Here is a 2706-nt window from a genome sequence, read left to right as displayed (position 1 = left end):
GAAGCCATTAATATCATTATCAAGTTGTTGTGGTATTGCACTGTCATTCTTAAGTCGATGTCGTATCTTATTGTTGGTTTCATCAGTTAACTTCAAGTATCAAATTAAGAGGAGCAAAATAACTCAGGTACGTATAGATTACTTCTATGATGAAAAAGAAACAATCTTAATGAATATAATCTTTTGAAAAATAATCACCCACAAGCATTGCCTTACTGGACACTATTGGCCCATACCAGCACTACACAGGAGATTTCGCTTTTACGTTAATTCGAACGTCATTCGATTACGTAATACTGTAGTTCTGCCAGCAATTTGCTTCTTGGACGCATGGCACAATCACATAATCTGCCACCTCTTTCTTGAAAGTCATTTGGATGATTGACCGAGTGGGGAATGTATGTGTGTATGTGTGTAAGTGTGTGTGTGTGTGTGTGTGTGTGTGTCTGTCTATCTGTTGGATTTCAATGAAAAGGGATATCGGGGATATTTTTGTGAGACCAAGGATTGGCATCAGAAGAAACTCAGAGAATTTCAACATAAATTATTATATATACATGGGGCAATTTACACAAAGGAGCGTCATCTTAATTTTGGTTTTGTCGGAAACAGAGTGTGTTCTTCTTACAATTAAAGCACAGAGACTTATTTACACATATTTTGGAACTGTTCAAAGACTCAGGCCTTGCGGTAGGGGTTATGGAAAGTTTTGAATTATAGGCAGACTCAGAAACGAAGACTGACAAGCCATTCATTTATTATGAGCAAAGAGAGGACCTTTCGAAGAATTAATCCGTGCAATACAGTCATATTTATAATCAAATATATCATTCTCTATGTAATAGGCACGGTCAGAATCCGCCATTTCGTTATTGGTTGGGATTATTGACAATGCTATATAGGAGAGCATACAAAAAATACTGCCACCAAAGGGAGAAACTTGGGAGTTTATCGACTGAAATGGGAATGTTTGGAATTTACTTAAGAGTGCTACATACGGTAGTCTGCACTGAATAAGATATAACTTCAGTATTTAGATAAGAGCGCATAGAATTCTAAATAAAGTATACCTTTTAGAATTTACTTGTTAACATAGCTGTCAAAATCTAAATGTTCGCAGGAAGGTTTCAATGCCTTTTAGTTTTTTTTGGGGGGACGTAATATATATATATATATATATATATATATATACACATATATATATATATAAATATATGTGTGTGTGTGTGTGTGTGTGTGTGTGTATGTGTGTGTGCAGCTTGTAATTGTACATTGCATGTGAGGCTGCGGGAGTGTTTTGTGTGTGGTGATGTGTGTGTAAGTGAGTGAATGTGTGTTTTTTTGGTGGTGGGGTAGGGGCCTGGTACTGGCAGGTTTCTTTCCTTCAATCTTAAAGTTAGATATTTCTATGCTTGAGGTAGTTTCTAGCTTTTTTCTTTTTCTTATAGAAATGTTATGTTTTCCCATGCTGTCTCATACAATTATCATTTCTATCATGAACTTACATGGTGAAAAATGTAATTCTAATATTTGGTTTTACGATTGTTTTGTCATTTAATTATTTGAAGAAAAAAACTGATAAAGATTTTGGGAAAAAATTTGCCTATGTGTCTGCGTCGGTGTCTTTATGCTTGTAAGTGAAAAAAATACAGATTGATTTGCGTTGAATAGGTAAGATTTAGGAAAAAATAATGGAAACTGCTATAAAGACACAACAGTACGCCTGGTTTCTGAAACTAGACGATTTTGTAATGCGATTAAAACGTTTGGAGTCTTTATGCATTACAGTGAATCAACACCTTTGTTTCATTAAGCAAAATGCCCCCCCCCCCCACACACACACATTATATCCTTTTCAAACTGTTCCAAGCTGGTGCGCGGATTAGGAACTGTAAATTCAGTGCTAGCTCTTCTACCCTAACTTCGACATCGCGAAAAGAGACCGAGTAACATTACGCCTTATAGGAGCAATGTGTTTTTCTTTTCTGCTTCAAGGAAGTCATATTATGTACGTCTGATGTTTTGCGGGTTAAACGAGGACTAGTACAGATTTTGTTTTTTTCGGTTGCAATACGGATGATTGTGTTTTATACTCACAGCATCTATTTCCCATACATGAAAATGTAGTTTGCAATAAGCCACAACTAAGATATGCCCTATGCTTTCCTTCTTGTTCTTGCATACTATAATTATGCTTCATAAGATAAAGGCATTCGATGTTCTGCAATAATTCATCAGAATTGAATATGATTGCATGTACAAATGCAATTATGATATCTTGAAAGCGTACAAAACTGTGAAAAATCATAAATGGGCTCAAAACTGAACAAAGACAACACTAAAAGAGGAACATACGAAAAAGCTATCCATCCGTTCCGGTAGAAAGAAAGAATACATAAACAGACGCCTGCATTTATGTGTAACTATTTTTCCCAAGTGCACTTACATTTTCTCTCTCATTTTATGTTTACTTCGTCTATATTCCTTTTCTGAAATGTCTTTATCACTTGTGATATATAAAACATACTGTCAATAATTGTATGTAAGGTTATATTGTATGACAATGTAAGCTTTTATATAATTAAAACACCCATGCAGACCTGTAGCTATAGCGGCTATCATAGAATAGGTGTATCGGGTGGTGGTGGTGTGTGTATGTGTGTGTTTTCTACTTAGATTGATGAAACAAGAATGAAATAAAGATGA

Source organism: Diadema antillarum, unplaced genomic scaffold, assembly GCF_040938485.1.
Source record: "Diadema antillarum isolate AM-2024a unplaced genomic scaffold, OU_Dant_1.0 scf00000086, whole genome shotgun sequence".
Classification (NCBI taxonomy): Eukaryota; Metazoa; Echinodermata; class Echinoidea; order Diadematoida; family Diadematidae; genus Diadema; species Diadema antillarum.
Note: the sequence above shows the minus strand (reverse complement) of the source record.